Source organism: Anthonomus grandis, chromosome 4 (genome assembly GCF_022605725.1).
Source record: "Anthonomus grandis grandis chromosome 4, icAntGran1.3, whole genome shotgun sequence".
In the NCBI taxonomy this organism is placed as follows: domain Eukaryota; kingdom Metazoa; phylum Arthropoda; class Insecta; order Coleoptera; family Curculionidae; genus Anthonomus; species Anthonomus grandis.
Window position 1 is genome coordinate 37,494,529 of NC_065549.1, and position 24,166 is coordinate 37,518,694.

The 24,166-nt window shown below is 32.8% G+C and overlaps 1 protein-coding gene across 1 annotated transcript in view; it reads left to right on the forward strand.

Annotated features, from left to right (window-relative positions):
• The first annotated feature begins 1,176 nt into the window (after positions 1–1,176).
• The window catches only part of LOC126735783 (uncharacterized), a 359,988-nt gene continuing 336,998 nt past the window's right edge, over positions 1,177–24,166 (forward strand). The window contains exon 1 of the mRNA XM_050439891.1: positions 1,177–1,475. The gene's annotated coding sequence lies outside the window, so the exon portion shown is untranslated. The remainder of the gene's footprint in view (positions 1,476–24,166) is intronic.

The window sequence follows — 24,166 nt, forward strand, 5'->3', positions numbered from 1 at the left end:
TGCTCTATACACTTCTGAAATAGAGTATAACTTCTGCAGCATACCGTACCGGACAGTAATCAGGACGGAGAAGGTGGGCCGCGCGCTATTTTTGCTAATCCGTTATCAATTTATACCAAAGACAATAGACAGCAAGGATCGCTCACTGTCGTCTTGTCGAAACGCTAGCGCCCAAATAGAAAAAGTCATTGTCAGCAAAACACATGGCATACGTTATAATCCCAATAGCAATTACAAATTAATCATGCATAATCATTTTTTCTAAAACTGTATAGTGTATAAAAAGCAAAATAATTTAAAAAATAAATTTAAACTTAATTTATAGTTACCAATATTGGAATAATTGTTTTGCGAACGATTTGCTTGGATTTTGGATAATATATGTATTCGCAAATATTATGTTGCTTGTGTCGTTTTTTTTTTTGTTTTTTTTATAATTTTTTATTTTTGATTCTTCATTTTGGCGCCCCTGTCGCATGGCGCCTTCGTGCGGGGCACGAACCAGCCACCCCCCTAGGCACGGCCCTGTCTAAAATTGGATTTACACCACTTTTGCGTCCGAAAATATCAAGAGGACCCAAAACAATTAGAACTTACAAATGTCCAAAATATTTGACGTATAATGTTCCAAATAATCGATTTTCTTTGGGCAATTTGCGCGGGCTCGTTTTAGGACACATGTCTATGAGAAAAAAAGGCTTATTTTAACTCCAACAATACGCTCTTAAAATATTTGCACCGAATTTTGTAACATTCTGTATTATATAGTATAGGATAAAAGTTATATATAAGTAGGGCCAAAAAAATTAAACAGATAACAAATAAGCTACAAAAACACAGCAGCCGTCATAAAGTGACCACTCTCGACTCTTGAAAATTTGGGTAACACCTTCCCCCTCGCTCGATCCTTTTCTACCACCCTATGCCGAAAACTTTGAAATTCCGTATGGGACGGGCCTCTACTCGATCCTATGCGCCAATGGACCAACGAGAAGAGGCTGAATTTTCTCTTAGTTATTCTGTTATTCACTTGTTTCTTGTTTCATTTAGTATCACGCGTGCCGGCTCGTGGGCAAAAGAAGCCAAGAGGGCTTTAGTTAAGCCCGAAAGCGCGATCTTTACGTCGGCCAAGGTTTCTTTTTTTTCGTCCAATTTGTTACATGATCTTATACATACGAGTATACTGTCGGACGCGATAGAAAATAATTCGCAAACCGGACTCACTTTTATTTATTTGTGGGCATTTCCTAAGCGAGGTTTTCGCCGGCAGAGAAAAGTAGTAGTGGTCAGCGCGAAAAATGATGAAAATGTGATAAATGGCTTTAAGCGACAACTATTAGTATTTTATATTAAATCGAACCGTTGAGAAGTGCGAAATTTTATTGTTGCTATTTGGCGAATATTTTTGAATTTTTTGTTGTGTAGATTTATTGCATTCGAATGACTTTGGACTATTTATAGAAGCCGCAAAAAAAGTAAGTTTAAGTTCTATTTTACATCAATTTAATTTATCCGCTACAAATACCTTTTTTATTAGTAGTTAAATAATTTGGGTGTCCATCAAAAATAAATGGGATGAAAAGAAATTGTCCCAGGTTTAGGACTTCAAATAAAACTGATTTTACTTTAGAAAAATTGGCGATGTTTGATTGGCGAAAGTTGGCGATGGCCTTTATTTAAGTCATCTTCTGGGCTATTACAGAGAAGAGGACCAGCTTAACTTTTGTTTAGCTGTAATCAGTTATGTAAGAAATTTTGATTTATAAGTGTCCCTTTAACAAAATCTACAAAAAAATTTATGCGGAAATGCATTTTCAATTTTCCCACTTTAGTGACTTTAGAATAACTGAAATCAGTTACATAAGAAAATGTGGTTTATTTAGTATTTGGAAGTGTCCATCAAACAAAAACTACCAATATTTTTTTGCGGAAGAGCATCGATCATTTACAATTTTCCGAATTTAGAATAACTGAAATCAGTTACATGAATAAGATGTTTTTGATTTATTTTTAAGATATTCTTTTAAATATAAATATGCTAAAAACAATTTGCGGAAATGCATCATGTTTTTGCTAATAACAGATTTCAACTAAACGAAAGTTCAGTCTAAAAAAAACGCTTCGAATTAGGTTGGATTGGGTTGGGTTGGTTTAGTTTAGCTGGGCTTGGTGGAAGTGAGACATTATGAAGTCACTTTGAGTTGAGGTTGGATTTAAGTAAAAATAAATATTACATACAGGGTGTCCTTTAAAGATTGTGTGCTAATATTTAAGGGGGTGAATCTTGGACCCATTTTAAGAAAAAAGTTCCTTTGAACATATGTTCTAAACGTCTTAACTTTTGAGATACAGGCCGTTAAAGTTTTCAAAAAAATCGAACATGTAAGTGCGATACCCCATTTTAAAGGCAATTAAAAATACTTTTTAAAAAAGAGAAAATCTAATATTTCTCCTTGGAAGCATGATGATTTTTTCTAAATCTGCTGAAACGCAAACTGTTTTACAATCGTAGTCAGTGTTTGCATGTGCTTTATATAGATTTCTGGCGATTTTGGCCTTATTTATGTGATCTGACCATTTCTTGCAAACTGAACACTCTGGGTTTAAATTTTCACTTTGGTGCTCATGAAGATTCATAACTTCGCAACTTTCACATTCTTCATGACCCAGTTTTGTAAATCTAATGTTATCTGCAAATAATATTTTTCTATATGCTTCATATCCACATTTGTATTCTGGGTGTTTTTCTATAAAATCTTGATGCATAGAAACAATGGTTACATCGCTGGGCAGATATTTCACGTAAGGAGAATGCTCACGTCGGTAGTGGGAAATGCTTGGATGAAACGTTTCGATATGATTTAATATCAATTGCCTATCAATTTTATTGGCTGGAGGATTATGTTCCCTGCGGTCTTTATTTGGTAATATTGATCCTGGTCCAGTTTTGTGCAAAACATTAAAAATAACTCTGTCATTTTTGGATGGTATCCCAGTGTTGTTAAATAAAAAATCTTACATACATCCACTGACATTCCACTGTCTTGAGTTAATTTGTAAGAAAAAGTTAAATTTCGTTGAGAATATCCAGCAGTTATAGTTCTCTTTTTAACTGACACTCAGCTCCATAAATTAAGGATAAACTTTGTTTGATCATACCATGTTAAAGACCAAAAACTGTCATGAATTGATTGTCTTTGTTCTTCTTTTATTAATTTCTTGCACTTTTTGTTGCATGAATCTTTGCAGGCTTCTCTAAGTGGATGTTTTGTTATATTTTTAAGTTTAGACCTTTCTTTCCGTGATATTTTGTTTTTCTTCTTTTTCATATTTCTCTTTCTCTGCATTTCTTTTAAATTAGCCAAAGGAATATTTTCATCTGGACTGCTAGAGTCTTCTTGATTTTCTGTTTAAGTAATTCCAATATCTTGCTCATCTTGAAATGCATCTTGTAAAGAGTCATGCGATTGAATTTCTTCTGGATTTTCCACAACTTGCAAGTCGGGTTGGGTTGGGTTGGGTTGAGGTAATAATTCTCATTATTACCGTCACTACGTTCATAAAGTACATTTTCCAATTGAGTCAAATTATTCTGGAGAATGGGTTCCTGAATTTCTTGAAAATCATTTCCCAGTGCCAAATCTGAATGATCTTCAATCGTTGCAGGTACTGTAAAAAAATTAGTTAAATAAAAAAATAGTTTGAACAGTTATTTTTACGTCGAATTTAAAAATAAAAAAATGTTACATCCATTTTTAAATATGCAGCTGAACAGTGTAATTGAAAAGTATTAATATTTCTTATACACTACTTACCAAGGTTCTCTTCAAAATTAATAACTCCGTTTCAAATATATTTCCCAAATTTTGTGTCCACATTTCATCTCTGTTATTATAGGATTCCCCAATCTCGTCTGCATCTAATCCTACCAGTTCCGTCTGCATAGTATTTACTGAAATATTTTTTGTAAGAATACATACCCAGAATTTAAATTTTTTTGTGCTTTTAGCGGACATAATATACTTAATTTAAATCATTTTTACAAGATTTTTACCTATGTCAGTACTTTAATTCTGCAAAATTATAAAGCTATGTTGAGACGATAATATTGTCAGGCTCCTCATATTTCTTCCCCCATATTACTGGAATTTTTATTCATCGCCATTTGCAGAATCAATTCTGTTCTTGTCAAGCTAAAAATAGCATTAATTATATTAACTTGTGTGCGAAATTTGGTTAAGATCGATTAAATATTTTAAAAGCTATGACAAAAAAAAAACAATTATTATTTGTAACTTTGACACCCTGTACCCTTGCTATATATCATTTTTGAGCAAAATTTTATTGAAAAAATTTTTTATTTATTTTCCTTCTTCAAATCCACATAAATAAATAATTATCTCCTTTACACTTACCTTTTTTTGTCCATTTTCACTGTGAATTTACAACTACTTACTAACTGAACAAAACTACCTGATGCATTGAAAGAAAACAGCATCTATTTGTTTACCCAAAGAAACTGCCTACTTGTGTTGTATTATACACTTACTGCTTTTTTCTGTTGTCACAAAAGTCACTTAATCCAACACAAGAAAACAGCAACTATTTTTTTACAAAAAGATACTGGCTATTTGCTTTGTATTATATATTTACTACTTTCTTCTCTTGTAAATGCTTTACTTATTTAAAAGGCAGTAAGTATTTTTCATATTTTTCTTATTAGGTAAATGATTTTACTTCTTTTTTGCATTGGTTTAGGATGTAAAATTTGCATATCTTTCCAGCAAAGCAAAAAAACGATTTTTACAATTAGGCAGTTACTGCCTTTCTCCATAGTTGGGCAGTGTAGGGACGCCACTGGCAGAGAAAATATCTTTTTTTGTACAGGGTGTCCCAAATTCGAGGGTAACCATTGCAATCTCGGAAACCGTAAGAGTTACAGGGTCGGTTGAATGGAGGCAAAGTTGCGCAATTTGGAGCGTAATAAAATGACGTTTAAAAAAATTTAAAATTCCGGATACTTCCGGAGTTATAAAAAAAAAACCGAAATTTGTCAAATTCGTTTTTACCTTCTACCGACTTTATTTAAAGAGACATTGGAAATCTAAAAACCGTTTTTCATTGCCACTTTTTATGTCCTACAACATGACGCAAAAAAAAAAATTAATCCGACGTTTCGTTTTTTTTTGGATCATCATGAATTACATTTTTTCTTATGGGCGGCATGGAAAGTTTTAAAAAAGTTTTGTTTACTCAAAGGTTAGTAGCTTACTAGCTAGCTACTAGTAAGTTTCGTTGTAACTTTTGCACCCCTTGGTTCAAAAAAATCCAATGCCAAAAAAGTATTACCATTTGCAGTTACTTGGCATGAAGCCATACGGGGAAGAGGGAAAGAGGAGTTGATACGTTGTTTCTTTCAGTTCATACTTCGACATAGAGACGCTGAAAATTTTATTTTTTGGCTCGATAACTGCTCTTCCCAAAATAAAAATTGGGAAATAATGACATTTCTTGTTTACATTGTCAATTCTTTAAGAGTGGCAGCTCAGACTAAAAGCAAACGGAGGAAAATTTGAAACAAAAGAAATGATTACTGATTTTTATGAGTTTAGAGATTTTAAGACTTGTCATCAGTTAATAAGAAAAACATGACAACTAACAAAGAAAACATATTACTATCGGATATTGTCCATGTAAAAGCAACACGAGGATCTTTTGACTTGATGGTCCAATGTGATCTAGAAAGTGAAAACTTTAAAACACTTAAGTTCCTTCGGAGTGATGTATATAAAATAAAAACAATTTCTGACCCTCTTCAGTTTACTATTCCATGTGGAATTAGTGAGGAAAAAAAAGCAACTATTATAAAAAATTTGTTGAGCATAATGACCGAAAATCGAAAAGAATTCTGGCTTAATTTACCAGTGTTTACCGCTCCACAAAAAACACAAAATATTAAAAAGAAATGTAACAAAAAAAGAGTGACTCAATAAATAAAAATGTTCAAAGTTTACCTGTGCTATTTTTCATTACTACCCAACACTTAAAAGCAGTATAATAAAAAATCGATGCAGAAAAGCAGTATGTGACACTTACTGCTTTATGGTTGCCTCAGAAGGATATTTAATACAATGGAGAAAAGCGGTAATTGGCTTAATTAATTACTGTAGAACTAAAAAACGTTTTTGCTTATTGAAAAAACATTTCTGATATTGTCTTTAATATAAGAACACATTTTTGTTTAAAGTTTGCTTTAAAAAAAGCTTGGCAAATTATCTTAAAGTTTTTGCCCTTTTCCCACAAATTTGCTGATTAGCAGATACTGCCTTTTTCCATAGTTGGGCAGTACAGGTCTTCTATTAAATATTTTTAGTGAAAGAAATACTACGTCATTGCTTTTTCGTAAAATAAAAAAATATTTTTAAAATCCTCAATCACTTTTTAGTAAATTTGATCTTCTGGTTATTTTTCGTCCGACGCATGGTTTTCGCTTAAAAAAATAAACTGTAACTTTACCTAAACAAAAATCTAGTTGCGATCAATATCGAATGAGAAGTTTGATGTCGCAAATTCTTACGATTTTTTTGAGAATTATTTATACTCGCATGTTCAGAAAATGTGACTCTAAAATGAATAGAGCGCCGTTTGGGTTTAGGAATAGCCTTAGGGTTTAGGAATGCCTTTTTTATCTAAATTTTCTGACTCAAAGGTGTTGACATAAATGTGAATGTGTATGTCGGTTTCATTGCTTATCGTGAAGTTTTGGGCTGGTACATAAAACATAATACACTAATTGAAATCCTTGTAAGATCGGACTTGACAAAGAAATTAATATGTCTAATAGCTATATTAGAACCAACTAGCCGCAGTTAGAATTGACAACGAAACATCCGAACCTACACTGATCAAATCAGGGGTTAGGCAGAGCTGCACCTTATCCTCAGTGCTTGCGATTTTTAGAAAATCTCTAGATAACATAATAAAAGGCATAAAACTGAACGATATAGCAATAACCACCATCCGTTATACAGACGTTACCGTAGTTCTTGCAGAACCTAAACCTTGTGATGGACCCTATAGTTCACTACAGCGAACAACATGGTTTATACATCAACGCAGCAAAGTAATATTACTATTGTTTACACACACAAATATTATCGCTAACTTAACAGTTAATGGACGTACCCCAGAACAAGTTAAAATTTCAAGTAATCAGACACAAATATCAATAATTGGTGCGACCCCAAAATAGACTCTAAAGCTTGAATTGAAAAAGCAAAAAAAACGTTCATAAATATGATCCGAATGCGAATATATCTTGACTATAACTTGAACTTCTCATCACAATTAAAGAAAGAAAGACCAGATACATTAGGCATGTAATGAGAGATAAAGAATATGAGCTACTTAAGCTGATAGTTAAGAGAAAGATACTGAGCAGAAAATCAGTTGAAAAACTACAAAACTCCTGGTTATAAAGGACTTGAGAAGGTGGTTCGACTGTATATCTAATGATATTTTCACAGCAGCGGAATCATGAGAGCCAGATGGAGAAGATGGTGTAATGATTTAGAATATTCATTATGAAAAAATGAATCTAGTCTTCTCTTGTTTAAATACTCCGCCATAAATTTTGACCTAAAAACGTCTTAGCTACGAGTTTAAACATGATTTTCACTTATGTAATATATTTCCAGATGAGCGTGGCGAAAAAACCACGGAATCAACTGTCAGCAGCTAAATATTACAAAAGTGTGGTCGACAGGACCCCTTGATCGTTTAAATAGGATTGTACGAATAATTTCTTTAGATGCAAATAAATCCTTACTGACTTTCGTGCAATTACTTCAAGCCATTACTTCATTTTCCTATCATTTAAGACTCTTAATTTGAAAATAATAGAAATTGAGTAGTAGCCTATTTATTACATAGTCATTATGAGATGACCAATCAGGTTAGACTCACTGTAAGTCACTACAGCCAAGAATTTAGTACTACTTGCAACTACAAAATTCATTTAATCTGCGTTTATTAGTTTTTTGCCTTTTGGAAACGACTGACCAGAAGTATAAGGATTCCTTTTTCTTTCTCATATCGTGGACTTAGAACTAGAGCTAGCTTTTAATAATGCAATATTTTTTGAAAATTTTTTATTGTTTTTTTTCTGTATTATTAATTAACATTTTATTTGGTTGTGGAAAATGGAATGCGTTATGGAAACCAAACGTGATACTCTTAAAATTTCTTTTTGGTTCATGAATAAACAAGTTATCCACTTGTGTTTTTAATATTCCAATTTGCGATTTAACTAGTTATCTATTTGTGAATTAAATAATTTTATAAAAATATTTAAAGTCATTTATTAATAAATTGACCAAATACATCCCTAATTATAATATTAACAACAAAAGCAAACAACTTAAGCTAATCACTTTCAAATCTAGACTTCTGGAAATTATTTTTAAAATTTTTTAGGTCTCCTTTGTGTGGCAAATTTTCATAAAATGGCTTATATTCTATTCCATTTGCTGGAGGAGCCTGTTTGAATAAAGAATTAAAATCGTCACACTTTTCTTTTGATTTTGGTAAGACCGACGCATATAAAGGCTTGCGTTTTACTAACAAAAAAGAAGTACCCTTGGTTCCTGTTCGTTTTGTACAATCAAGATTTCTAAACTCTTCTTCTTCGAAGGACTCTTTAAACTTTATTATATATGGATTTTCTTTAAAAAAGTGGAGCCAGTAGATTTCTTGCCAGCTAACTGGTTCACCCTTTAAGTCTTCTTTGCGGATTGTCATGTTACTACCCACGTAAGATTTTCAATCTATGAATTGATATGCGACATTTTGTGGACAACGTAGGGTATGCCGCCTTTTCTTCTTGCACTGCGAGCAATTGTCTTCCAGACCGCTGGCCAGTTCAGTTTCCCCACTCGTTGCTGCTCTGTTGTTATTGCTGAATGCACGAAGTCACATTCCATTTCACTATGACCAACATCCATAAACTTAAAATCTATTAGGTAATTCTTGTACAGTCAAGCACATTGCTGCTGTAAATTTATTTAGATTTTGACCGCCACAATGGTCGCTAAAGCATGAATATTTTTAATTTCATGTTGCAATTTCACAACTTTCTCTCTTGCCATCAATTTCAGACCAAAGAAAATAATCACCTTCATGTGAAGCCAGATTGTAAATCGTAAAATTGAACGACTTGAAATGCTGTTTATAAAATAGGGCATTATTTGTCGGATCAGTTTGATGCTAAAAAAACTTACAGCTCACAAATTGTTGACCTGCGACTGCATCCTGCGCTCGTTCCTTATCAATCCTTTTCTCCTGTGATGCTTGATTTTTAGCTAAAAGGTAACTTTGGTACTTTTCTTCTAATTGATCCTTATTTACACAGGTCTTGTAAGTCATACAAGTACGACATTGGTCTTTTTTTTAGATGGTGAAATCCTAAATTATATTCTTCATTAAATATTTTCCGATATGTAGGTGGCTTAGCCAGTTCCAAATTCTGTTCCAATCTTTCCTTGGTATACATTCCGTACATTAAATTTATGTGAAGAGAGGGATCCAGATATTTCCTTTTTGAATCTATTTCATCCCACTATTGGCAAAAATTTAATAATCTGCAGTCAACGAGCGATATTAAACATTTTTAATTAACAAAACAAATTAATTTATTAGTTAATTGAAGAAGGTGCATTTACAGGTACATGTTATAAGAAAAAAATTATGTTTTTAACCTAAATAATAAATATACGCATATTATGTAAAATCTGTATTAAATTTTGTGTAAAATTTAATAGAGATTTTATAATAAGTATAATGTATAATAGATCAATTTTTGGGTAAAAAATTGATCTATTATACAGGTAAGGAGACTACCAAAAAAACAATTTTTGGTAGTCTCCCTACTTTTATTGTATTGCAATAAAAAGTACCATAGACATAACCTCAAAAACTAAACGACTATTATTTTTGGTAATTAAAGAAAATTACGGAATAAAAAAACATACCTGTGTATTCACCTAAATTCCTAAGAGCGGCTGCAACTATTCTTTTGCTTCTAGAACTTATATTTTTTGCAAAACAATAACAAATTTCACGAGCACTATACACGCGTTGCTCCACTGTATAGGGGAAAGTTGGCTAAAACGGGATACCTAAAGTGCTTTAACCCATTACTTACTAACTATGCTAATGATATCCATAATTTTTTACCTGGAACTTCCTCATTGACTCTCTTTTATGGTTAACTATTGTTATTCTTCATTATCTTGATTATAACATAGAAAAAAATATATTTTTAAAAAACTGTAAAGTATCCCGTTTTGCCCACCTGGTCGGGTAAAATGGGATGGTGTTTAAAAATAATTAAAAAATCATATTAATCGTTAATTTTAATTTAATGAAGTTAAAAACAGAACAAAATAAGTGTCTTATAAAATCCTTAAAAGTAAATAAACATTAAAATTACTAATTTAGCCATGACAAAAATCGCATGAGTACGGCCCATCATCATTCTCCACTCCGGCGCAAGCTTCGTGAGCCCAATGTCGACAGTCCTGACATATAACCCAACCGTCGTCAGCTTTAGATTTCGAGTATAGCTCTGTACAGTAAATGCAACTTTCATCATTTTCTTCCTCTGAACTGCTGTCAATTTTCTTTTTTTCTGTCATTTGTTTTTTTTGCTTGTTGACAGGTTTATTATTATTCTTTACTTTTTGATTTTCTTCTAGGTTTAGTTTGGGTTTCTTAATGGGCTTCTTTTCCATAGATATTTCCAGTTCTTCTTTGTACGGTCTTGAAGTTAGCACAGCCGTTTTTCCTCTTCTCCTGTCATTAGCATTTACTTTTCTTTCGGCGTGAGGAATTGGAACTATTTGTTCAGGTGTTACTTGAAAATTGGTGGTAGTGTACGAACATGAGGGAGTCGCATTTCCATAAAAGTTTCTGCAGGAAATAGGAGGAGGGATATTCTGCAATGTTTCCTTATCCGCAAGCGGTTGGCGAGGTTTCTCTGGTGTTGAAGAATCTGATCTGACCTGATCTGGCGATGTTCTTGGAGAATTCTTAATATTTTCCATGTCACACCCTATTTCTTCTTCCTTTGTAACTTGGTCTTGTGGAGTTGGTGATGGTGTACGTACTGAAGGGCGCCTATTTTCTTCGATCGGAACTGCAAGATTGTGCACAGGTATATCTGTAGTTTCAGCTGGCTCAAACATCCAGTCTTCAAAAATTTCTGGATTAAAAGGTTGAATGCCTGTTTTTCTAAACCTATTTACAGCTGTTTGGATGTTAGCAGCTTTCATATATGCGCTTCCGAAAAGCTTACCAATTTGGGTTATCGTAACTGGCCGACCTGGGTGTTGTTGCATCCATTTTTGAACCTCTGACGTATAAAATGTACTAACCGGTGACATAAAACTAACGTCTAGTGGTTGTAACCGGTGTGTTGTATGCGGTGGGAAGCATAGCATTATTACACCGCATTCTCTAGCTCTTCTTATTACATCAATATTTTTTGTGTGGGTTGTATGTCCGTCTAACAGTAACAGGACAGGTTGTTCTGTAGATGCCTTTGAAAAGTCAATAAATTGATTAAACCACTTTAAAAATATCTCTTTTTGCATCCAGCCAGATGAATGAAAAAAGAGATAAACATTTGGATCTTTTCTTTGGCACTGTCATTATACCTGTTTCATCGATATTGTAAATCCGCCCAGGCGGTATTTTATATTTTTCAAGCACGTCAGAAAGTAAAGAGAAAAAGAAAAAAAAAATTTGTACAGCTGGTCTATTAAAGCCCATAGCTCTAGCAAGTGATGTTGGTTCGAGTGTGCGAAGTTTAACGTTTGGATGTCTCTCTAGAAATTTGAATAACCAAGCTTTACCTGCCATTTTTTTGTTTTTATTAAATTGATGAGCTAATCCATTGCGTTCTGCTAACTGAAAAGCCAAACTTCGGAGGTCACTTAAAGTAAATCCAAAAAGTCTTGATTCCATATGCAAAATGTGTTGCACCAATTCTGCTTCTTGCTCCTCAGAAAAAACTGGTCTGTGACGCCCTAGTCCTTTTTTTCGCCGAATTTTCTCGTTCAAGAGTCCCTTTTTTAATTTTATCAACTCTGGCTGCAATTGTTGTTCGTGGTACCCCAAATTCCTTTGAAGCCTTAAGGTAACCCATTCTTCCTTCGAGAACCTCTTCTATGGCTTGTTGCATACATTCCTCATTCCAAGACTGTCGATTAGTTTTTCTTTTTTATTTGCCCATTGTAAGCCTAAAAAAAATAAACACTCATTATATAAAAATCTCACTCTGTCTTTTTAGCAGTTGGGTAATATTTTTTTGTTTAAAATCTATTTAATTTTGTAGTAATTTTGTAAGAGGCATCTGAAAATAGATACAAGCTAACAAAAGTAAATAAATAGGTTAATATTAAAATGTAAAGCCTAAAAAATAATATACCAAGCTAAGCCATAATAAATTTAAATAAATAAAATTTAGGCTGTATAGAACTTTTATTCAATAACAGCATATTGATTAATATTATTATCAGCAATTTAGCCTCTGTCATAGAATAAACATATCATGCCTATATATGGCGCATGGCGTTGGGTAAACGGGTCAAACGGTCCCGTTTTACCCACCTCCCAGGTATCCTATTTTACCCAACTGCACATGATTAAAGTTTTTTCTAAATTTCCACAACAACAACAAAAATTATAGCATTCACTTATCTCTCAAAATACAGCCAATGACCCATAGAATCATAAAAAATACTCACCCTTATTTAACTGCCGGCTTTAATTTGACAAAATCGTAACAAAACTCTACAAAACAAAATACCGTAACCTTGCTTTATTAAAGTGTCAATTGTCACTCACCGCAATGACAGAATTAATAAGAATCTCCACTTGCTATATTTCGACAGACTCGTTATTTTTAGCGATTGACACCGTTATTCAACAGATGGCGCTGCTTGTTTTAAGAAAAGGACCGGTATCCTGTTTTACCCGACTATCCCGTTTTGGCCAACCCTCCCCTACCAAAGACTGAAACAACAACTGGATAAGTGAAAATGCCGTATTTATTTTGCTGCTATAACTGGGTAATTAGAGATACCTAGCTTTAGTATAAAATATCACGCGTATTTAAAAAATCTCTATTTTTAACAATTGAGTCTGCGCAGAAACGGACTATTTTAGAAATTATCTAGTTATTGCATTAAATAGAGCTGACATAGTAGATCAGTTGCCAGTTGATAACTCGTTTCTTTTAAAAATTGAGTCATTTAGTTGTAGTACTAAGCCCATGATATAATCTCAGCCATTCTTTTGGCTCTTCTAACTTTTGCAAAATATGACTCGATAGTGGCAGTAGTAATGCTCACGTTTACTATAAGATGGCGCTGTGGTAGTAACAAATCTAGCAGGCGCAACTGATTTTCACCAAATGATTTGACAGGAACAATTTTCGGTATTATCAATTTTATTGGAGGTAAGATATGATGTATTGTGCCAACAGTAATGGGAGTTTGATAACATATGGGAATAAGTCGAAAAGTTGGAGTTTGGTCTTGGTATCGACGGAACAGTTAATACAGGTTGCGGTATATTTTTCTTCGTATTTGGTACCGCCACGACCCAGCCATGGAATGTCAAGTAAAAGAAGTTATCGAAAACAATCGAAGAATTAAAGTTAAAATACAATAAACAACGGAGGCCCCATTATACTACCCTGAGAAACACACCAGTATGATCTAATAAGCATCTACAGGATAGTATAAGCCATTTGAGAAGAATGCCTATAATCCTTTTTCTAATATTTTTGTTATATACACTATAAAAAATTAGCTTTAATAAATGAAACAATAAAAGGCAGGCCTCTGTTGATTGCCTTTTCGAAAACTATACTGTTACCGGAATAATATTAACTTTATTGAAAAAAAATTAGTCTTTCATAAAATATATACCTTATAATATGCTGTTAACAGTGATATTGTCCTGTAATTATCAAATCTGTTGACATTTCCGTTTTTATAAATTGGTCAGATAATTACCTCTAATTTAGTGGTAAAGGCTCTCTTCTGAAAAAAGATTCATTTATCTTATTTATCAGGACTGGCGTTATACGCAAAGAACATGGAGCTTCAACAACACTAGAGTATTTTCCTAAGATACCTGTCCCCACTGCTATAATAGGCTAAATATATAGTAGTTGTTTGACGAACTGCTCAGCTGCAAGATTGATTGTATCAATCAAAAATCATTGATAATACTATCATCCAAGTGTCTAAAGAAGGTAGAAATAGATAAACTAGACTCACTATGTGTCAGGAAAAAATATGACTAAGATTTTTTCCACTACACACAGCAAGATTTTCTAGAGGACAAGGAAAAAAGCATTAACATCCGCCACGTTGCAGAAGCTGTAGGAAGGTTTTGGCAGAGATTTCAAGAGACTGGTGATGTGAAATACATACTGATACAATAAGAGCAACAGGTTTATTTCTCTTTAGACATTACGAAATCCCAATATTACTGCCAACCAGGTAAGAAGCGAGCTTCTATATATTTATGGCATTAGAGATTATACTGACTGAGAAATAAGGAAAACAATCTTTACGCCAAATGTCCCAATAAACTGGTGGAAATCGCACAAGGAGATTAGGATGGGCCAAAGAACATCAGAATTCGCAAGAGCATGAATAAGCATGTAACACGATGAATCGATGAATCAAAGTTTGGTTTACGTCCTCATTCAAGAAGGTCGAGAGTGTGGTGAACACCGGAACTGGCACCGTGTTTCGCTTACAAACCAAGTACCAAGGCGGAACTTTGATTTGTAGTTTCACTTTTGCTTTATTACAACAAGCAAATAGAAATCCCAGTTTTTCATTTTCCTACTTTACAGTGTCACTTGTAAATCATTTGGAGCTTATCAATATTTGAAAACCGTTAGAGCCATTCTTCGTAAGTTCATGCTTAAAAAACAGATTAATAAATCTAAGAAAAGTTTAAACAAGTTACAGAAATAAACTAAATTTTGCTTCAGCATCAATGTCGTTTCTATATATAACAGTTATTCCAAGATTCCTGTTTTAGTACAGTAATAAATGTAAATATATTTTTTCTTAGTTATTTCTGTATCAAAGGTTTGGGTTTGCTATAGGGTAGGGAAAGGGTTTAAAAACGAACTTTAAAAAGAAGTAGAGTACAAAAAATGACCACGTGTTGAATATATTATATAGTAGTTTTTATTTTAATCAGAGTATTTACGACTTTTTTGGAGATATTTAAGGGTTGTAAGATTAAATCATAGATTACAAAAAAAATGTGCTTATCAAAAAGCGGTTTTTTCATATTGTAAAATACTTATCAATTTACCATGCATCCATTTTTGTCAACGAGAAAATTAATTAATGGCAATATCCAGTCCTTATCGAAATGTATATCTTAAATGATTTTTACAACTGAAGCATATCTGAGTTATTGGAGATGCGCTCGCCAAATATAAATCAATTAATAAATATTTATAGTGGCAATAATAATTTTATTAATGGACATTATCAGTTGTTTTTAATCTGGTAATTGCAACATGAATATATCATAATATTGAAATTCTTCTATTTTCATTTAGCGCAAAATAAATATTTATAAGCGCTAAAGGTTATGTCTTTGAAACAATAGATCCGATTTTAGCATTCATAAGATGTTGAAGCAGTACAGTTTATAAAAAAGTAAAGGTAGTTGTAGAATTTATATTAGTACTAAGGAATCTATTATGTTTTTTAAGATATCAAATTATATAAACAAATTATACAGAGTGATCCAGAATAAAGTAAAGGATGTTTCAATAAGAATGCATGATTTGAATTGCCCGCAATGCTTGACAGTAATAATATCACATGATTATGACGTAAGATTCAGATTAAAATTTGAAAGATGATAATTATTATTACAGTATAACACGGTAGAACAACACGTCCTAATTGTCAAAAATCATTATTAAAATGGTGAAAGTTTAATTGCCACTATTCGTACAGTGCGTCCAATGTTCGGTCGAAATAATGTTTTTAATTTGTCTTCTGTGAAAAGAATAATCAAAAAATTTGAAAGAAGTGGTTCGGTTAGTAATGTGAAATACATAATACGAGTTCGTAGAGGTAGTTTAGATCGAAAACATCACGGCAGTTCGCGAGAGTGTGATGAAAAAGCCAGAGATCTCAATTCGTCATCGGGCATAAGAATTGGACATTTAAACAGGTACTTTTCAGCGAATTCTTACTAAAGATTTACTGCATCCCTATAAAAATCAAGTGACTCAACATCTTCTGCCAGTAGACTATGACCTGCTGATTTTGCAAACAAAATTATTGTCAGTTATTAGGCCCATTTTTAACACGATGACTTCGTCAATAGTGCAAAACTGTCGTATTTTGGGCTTATAAAATCGACAAATGATTGATCAAATGGCAATGCATCCACAACGTATGGGATGCATTATGGTCTGGAGGAATAATTGGACCGTTTTTCTTAGAAAGTAATGCAGTAACTGGTGTATGGCGAACGTTATCGTGCTGTGATAATATAGTTTCTTATGCCTCATCTGAAAGCTATTGATCTTGACAACATGTTTCACCAGGATGGTGTGAAACATTGACGATTTTGCACGAGTTTGCTCCTAGTAGTGTCATTTCCCGAATTTGATGTCCAGAATCGGCCTTTACGCCCCTGCGATTTAACGTCTCTAGACTTCTGGCCGTGGAGTTAATTGAAGTCACAGGTTTATGCCAGCAAGCCTGCAATAGTCCAACCATTCAAAGTCGAAATTAGAGGCTGTATCAATGGAATACTACAACATATATTTAATCATGTTATTGAAAATTTCCGAAAAAGGGTGCGCATATGCCAGTAAAGCCGTGGCATTTATTTACAAGATACCCTGTTTCATACATAATTATAAAATATATATCTTCTAAATCTTTAAATATTTCAATACTTTGCTACAGACAGCTATGTTTTATTGAACACTCAAATTTTGCGCTTTTATTCAAAAATCCTTTATACTTTAATGGCCTTAGGAGTGAATGATCAGAATCTAGAATAATTTTTTTTTTGTTAGGTTGGAATTAATCAAATATTTATTTTAATTAATATTTTAGTAGAAGGGTTCTCTACCAAAAAAGTCCTGGAAAAAGACTTTTGCCTTATGGTATTGGAAATACTAAGATCTTTTATTTTGTAGTGATTTCAAATAATTGCATAACTGAACCAGTAACAAATTTATTACTTTAAAATAATAATAATAATAATATGTCTTTATTAAAAAAAAGCAATATTAATCTTACAATATTACTTAATACTACATTGCCAAGAAGGCGAAGATTAGCTTAAAGCTACTCTTTAACTCTTAACCTTCCTAACATTCACAGTTTAAATGGAGAAAACGAGAAAAAAAAACAAAAAAAGAAACAAGTATATATAAAGTATTTATCTTCTAGAACACTAGACTATATTTTGGATTGATTTAAAAACAAAAGTTTATAATATTTCCTATACACATTTAACGAAGTATTAAATATTGGTTTCTAAGTATTAAAGAACTTAACGGCATTATAAGTAAAAGATCGCTCGAATAGAGCCGTGGAATGGTGCGGCATGGTCAAGATATTGTATCTAATATTTCGAGTGTGAACATGGTTTCTTAGTATTAACTTTTCAAAAAGATATTCAGGTCTTTGACTAACATATAATCGATAAAGAAAAGTAGAAGTGAAGAATTTGAATAGGTAAGGTAGCGTTAACCACCTCAACTGAAGTATAGAGTCTGATACATGATCAAACTTTCCGAGGTTAAAAATAAATCTACAGCAAGTATTCTGCACGCGTTGCAGGCGGTAACGATTTATTTGGTCTAAGCAAGGATAATAAACTATAAGGCAGTAATTTAGAATAGATAAAACAAGAGCCACTACAAGTTTTTTCCTAGTTTTAAAATTTAAAATGTGTTTATTGGTATAAAGCATACGCATGCGTAAATAACACCTCTGCAGAAGAGTATTAACATGTTCCTTAAACCTTAAAGAATTGTCTATTGTAAGTCCCAGAACCTTCACAGTATCAGAGAACAAAATAGTTTCGTTATCCAATTGAATGTGAACAGTTTCCATTATATTTTTATGTGATCCTCGGTTTGAAAACAAAACCATTTTTGTTTTGTTAGGATTAATGACAAGGTTATGCTCTTTTGAAAATTGATTTATTACGTTCAGATCAGCGTTAATAGTATCAGCCACGTTATCAAAATTAGCAGAGTCAAAATAATGTATGTATTGAGTATCATCAGCATACTGATGTATTTCAGAATCTTCAACTAGAATCTGAAGTATATATAAGAAATAATAATGGGCCTAGGATCGACCCTTGTGGGACACCAGAAATAATGTTTTTCGAAGCAGAATATTCATTATTCACCCTCACTTTCTGGGTTCTACGCCATAAGTAAGTTTTAAAAAGGACAAAACAACCTCACTACAGCCATAATATTTCAGTTTCGCTACAAGCAAATCATGATCGATGACATCAAATGCTTTCGAGAAATCAAGGGCTATTATAATGGCTGAAATCTTTTTGTCAAGAGCTCGCATGATATTATCGGTGACGTTTAGAAGTGAACTAGCTGTACTATGATGTTTTCTAAAACCAGATTGATGGGAAAAGAGGATATTATTTGACATTAAAAATGATGACAGCTGCATATAGACTATTCTTTCGAGAACTTTGGAGATTACGGGAAGCAAACTTATCGGACGCAAATCTTGAATACTTTCAGGACTGGAGGATTTGGGAATCGGACATACCACTGATTCACGCCAGGCCGTAGGAAAATATCCTACCTCCAAACAACAATTTATAATATGAGTGACATGATCCAGTATATCAGGGAGACATAAGTGTAACATACGTCGAGTTATGTTATCCACACCAGAGGCATTGGACCTAATATTTTTTATAGTTTTTTCGACAGTACTTTGGTCTACTAAAAAAAAATGAAAATTATCCTCGGTAAATTTATTACTGGAGTAGAAGTTAATTTTGTTTACACATTTATCAGATTTATTAAAAACACTTACAAAAAAATCATTTATTTGATTTGGATCAGATATATTAAACGGCAGCTTGTTATTATTCTTGGTTGTTTTAATTTTTAAAGTTTCTAGACCTTTCCAAAGTTTTTTACCAGTTTTGTCACTCTCCAAGCTTGCAAGATATGCAGCTTTTTCTCGTCTTATTGATGCCAACGCAAAATTACGACACTCCGTATAATATCTCCAATTTTCTAAACACTTGTGATTTTTGTATTTAGTCAAAGCCTTATCACGTTCCTTTAAAATAAGTCTCAAGGTGTCAACCAGGGAGCTGGCTTTTTACTGACTCTTATAGTTCTGTAGGGTGCATGAATATTAAATAAATAATTAATATTTTGTTCTACATATTAAACTTTTTTATTTATGTCCTCAAGATAATAAATATTATCCCAGTAAATCTGTGATAAATCGATCCTAAAATATATCTCATTGAAATGTTTAAAATTGCGGATGGTTATAAATTTTTGTTTTTGTCTTTTAACTACTAATTTTAAAGTGCAAAAAGGTATTTGATTGTGATCACTTAAACCTGAAACAACGGTGCCACTTTTATGACAAATATCTTTAGTATTGATAAAAATGGGATCTAAGCATGTTGCAGTAGTATTTGTTATACGAGTTGGTTCATTTATTAATTGTACGTACCCAAAAGAGTTAAGCATAGAATATAATGAATTAGGTTTTAACATATCAATATTTAGATCTCCGAGAATTACTGAATAATCATAGGTCACTAAAAGATATGGAACAACTTCTTCCAGGAAATTTATAATTTCAAACGCTTTCGATTTAGGGGGCCTGTATATTATAAGTATTGCAATATTGTGAATACCAATTTTAACATTTAGGAGCATAAATTCAAAGTTTACATTATTAACATTAATATTTACAATTTCGCACTGAAACATTGACCTGACATAGATGCCAACACCACCCCCAACTCTGTCTCATCTATCCTTTCTAAAAAAATTATAACCTGGCATAGAAACCGCACTGCTTAATATATTTTCATTCAGCCACGTTTCACTTATACCCAAAATATCATATTTATTGTTTACAAAATTGAGAAAATCCGGAAAACTTGGCAATAAAGATCTAATATTTAAATTGGCTACATTTAAATAAGAATTTAATTGTTTGTTAGCCATTTCTTATAAACTATAAATATAAAATAAACTATAAAAATAGCAATTTATCCCAGTAAAAAAAGTTATTCGTAATTAATTTGAGATCCAAGCTTTAAAAGATATTTCTGATAGGAAAGACAATCTTTATCAAAGCTATAGTGGTTAGTAGTGATAGACTTTACATTATGTTTGTTATGAGAACCTAATTTAACACAATTAATACACATTTTTTCTTCAGAAATACATTCTTTCAATTTATGATTTTTTTCGCATTTGGGACAAGTGTCTTTTTGTTCGCGACAGTCTTTTACGGTGTGACCATATGCACAACATCGAAAACATTTAATAACACGCAGATAGTCCTCCACAACTGACTTGCTCCATCCCACAAAAATCGATCCTATTCCTAGAAGGCGCTTACGAAGTGCCGGGCAAACTTCAATCACAAGGTCAATTTTGTTATTGCGTTTCTTTAACTTGGTAATATATTTGATTTCAGATGCTAAGTCTGAGATATCATTTAAAGACGTTATGTTGCCTATTATTTGGTCCGGTGTATCTAACCCTTCTAAACGCACTCCCTTTATGATTAATCTTGGATTAAATTTTTTAGCTTGATCAATATTATAGGTGGTTTGTTAGAAGTGCTACTATTATTAGGTAATAATTTAGTTTTCAAGCTATTATATTCATTACTCTCAAGGGAATCTAAAATTGTTTTCTGCAAATCAATGGTATATTCAGAGTTTTTTAATAATCTATTCGTTAACTCAAGCTCCTGCTGCAAACAGGAAACCTTCATTTCCAAAATAGTATTTTGAGTATCGACTTCGTTGCCCTTAAAAGCCTTTGTAACATTTTCATTACATTTTTTGCACAGCCAATGCAGGTTTGGTGTATCAACAACAATTTTTAACCATGAATTCTTAATACCAGAGCATTGCACGTGAGACTTAGCCGAACAACCGCTGCATTTAATCTGCTTGTTATTAACAATGAAATTGTCGCTACACTCGCAGCATGTATCCACATATACATCTGGAGCCATGTTGAGCTCTCTCTAATGCAAGGAAATTGAGCACAATCTGGCAACGTTGCAAGGCGATCACCAAAAGTTTCGCTGCACAGTAAGCAGGTGGAAATCGAAATCCCAGATAATTGTTGTTACAAATATGCATGAACACCGCCAAAAAAAAAGTAAACATGCAAATAAGCACTTTATGTTTTACAAGTAAAAACATAAGAATGGAACTTGCCTTCAATAGCCGGTAAAGATTGCACTATAATTATTAACAGAATATCCTTTTTACTTATTAAACTTTGCAAAAAACTCTGCTTTTAAACATTTTCAAGGAGTAAATAATATTTTGATGTTTTACGATCACCAGCGTTGCCGATTAATCGTACTTTATCAGCTGTCTGAAAGTAATAAATGTTTCTCGACATGATATTAAAAATGTTTCGAGGTTTGGCAATCTGCTTTTAATGATCTACAGGAAGCCTACTCACACTGAACAGTATCTTTATTATAAGTCTATTTATCCTATCTACCAAAATGTGCATCAGAGTGTCTTCTCCTGATTTTCAACTCTATGGAACAACGAGACTAATGCCGAACTAGAAAGGAGAAATTAGAAAAAACTACCAACATCAAAAGAAAAGTAACATAGGAGAAGATCAGCCTCATTACTAGGAAATAAATTATCAGAACTGCCTCCAAATCTGAGAAACAGAGGTTAAATGTAGAGACTCCTATATAGAGATAAAACGGTCCTTGGAAATAAATACGAGGGAAACTAATTCGACATTTATTAAAACTGATGAGGTCTCCAAAAGAGTGATAGCAGATTACGCTTGGTTAAATGGTAGTAGTCCTCCGATGGTCTAAAATTTCAAAAAGACTGTATCCAAAATTGACGAAAAACAAAGAAAAACACAAAGTCACGGTCTCACAACACGTAATAAGAGGGCTACATGTGTTTCGTTCTAGTTAGAGCATCATCAGGCCTTTAGAAGCCATCCACACACTTCACAGTACATATATCATTTATGTACATCATTTATGTGGTACATATTATATCATTTAGGTGTCACCTTAGACTTATAGTTCACTAAAACTTCTTTATGATAACTGCCACGTAATAAATAAAGACCTACGTAAAATCTTATGTAAAACTTTAGTGCTTTCTATATCTAATTATTGTGATTTTGTTTACTTTTCATGCCTGGAACTGCGGGACAGGAATCGGATACAGCTCATACAGACTACTGTCTCAGATTTTTTTATAGCTTAAGGAAATTTGACCACATCTCCCACATGTATAGTATAATAGGCCTAGTGGTTGAGGCTGAAAAATCGTGTTACTCATTCAAGAAACTTATGTTTACATAAATCTTTGAAAACTTCCGCAATACAAGACGGCCTTGTTTCTACGGTCATTTTAACTCTATTCCTATGGAATTGTCGCCTCTTAGTGCAGCACAATTTAAAATTTTGTACAAATTTGCCCTAATAAAACGTAAATTTTTAGTTTAAATGTATATCTGTATTGCTTCTATGTTCTATATGTTTATATGAGTATTGCTTCTTTTTTTGTAGTCAATAGTGTTTTCAATATGTGGTTCGCTTCATGCTTGTACTTGGGTACTTGTTTATGGATATTGCGTATGTTATTATTGGTTTCTTGTAGCATACTCTGCTTATTTTTTTCCTTCTTTTATCAAATTATGTAAATATTTCTCTTATTGAATATTTTTAATGAGATCAAATACCAATGACTGTAAAGAGGTAATTGCACAAGTCTTTTACAACAGGCCTGGCTATTATTCTAATTGATCAGCTAATTTCTAAAATCAACGCACTCTGTAAATGAAATCAAATGCAAAAACCTAATCTGGGTTCAGCAATCTCCATTAAATCAATAAACAGTGAATCTAGTCGTAATACTTTTTAATCTGTATACTGGCGACGCTTATTAGAAAAAAAAAAACGTTAGCATCTGCCATTATTCTCCAAAAAAGCTATAAATATGGCTATTAAATATCGCCATTTTCTCTATAAACCTCAGTTAGGCCCCGCATGAAAAGCGAGTTATATCTATTTGCATTTAACATACTTCTGAAGTTGCACTTATCGTGTTTAAACAACTAATGTCTCATTACTCGGCATAACGCGTTTCTTCTCAGGCAGATGGCATAAAAAATAACGACTGCCTATAGCCAATAAATATTGGTTTGGTTTCCCTGACCAGAATCTTTAAATAGAGATAAACAGTTAGCAGGTGAAAATGCGTCTGAAAGAATATTTTCTCGATACCTGCATTCCATGGCAATGCAATGATCCCCGATATTTTAAAAATTAGTTTACTGCTTAATTAACGAAGCGTTACGTATAGCTTAAATTAGTTATATAGAGCTTAATTATCGCTAAAAATATGCATCTTTCTCATTGAAAAACTACAGGATGGTCCTCCGAGAACTAATGCTATTTGTAATTGAAGGGTAGAGGTTAACAAGGGGGAATGTCCATTTTTGCTCATTTTAAACTGTTCACTCCAAGTATCACGTAGTAACATTATACAAGCGAAAAAAGGAAAAAATCGCCAGATATCGACAATTTAAATGAATCTGTACTGGCTACTGGCTAAAAAAGAGTACGCGCGCCACATGCTAAGAAGGCGGAACCAAAGTATATAGATTTCAAAGTAAGATTTCAAAGTATATAGATTTGTTAGACTGTGGCGGAACGACACAAATGCACGTTATTCTCTAACTGTTAGAACGCTCTCGTAGCTGCAGTTGTTTTTATTTTCTGTTTTTTTTTACTGGTTCTGGCGTTTATTTATTATTTGTCAAACTTGTAGAAAT